This window comes from Pleurodeles waltl, chromosome 6, assembly GCF_031143425.1.
Source record: "Pleurodeles waltl isolate 20211129_DDA chromosome 6, aPleWal1.hap1.20221129, whole genome shotgun sequence".
NCBI classification, from domain to species: domain Eukaryota; kingdom Metazoa; phylum Chordata; class Amphibia; order Caudata; family Salamandridae; genus Pleurodeles; species Pleurodeles waltl.
In genome coordinates this window covers 32,225,646-32,225,934 of record NC_090445.1, presented here as the reverse complement: position 1 = coordinate 32,225,934, position 289 = coordinate 32,225,646, and positions in this window count along the sequence as shown.

Below are 289 nucleotides of genomic sequence, written 5' to 3'. Positions count from 1 at the left end.
CCTACCTGGGAGCAATTCTGACATCTGTCACAGCCAAAGCGTACCCCAATGCCTAGAGGGTTCTCAATCTCCAGAACCAACTGGTTCTTTTTCAGCCGCAATGCTGCCGCCAGTCAGAATGGTGATTAATCTCCTGGGCATGATGGCTTCCTGCATAGTGGCGGTCCTACACACCAGGCGTCACATGCGCTCACTACAAGAGTGTCTCCCATCTCAGTGGTCACAAGCAAAGGGTAATTTAGAGGATCTAGTGTTGTTATTGCCCAGGGTCCATCGCTTCTTACAATGG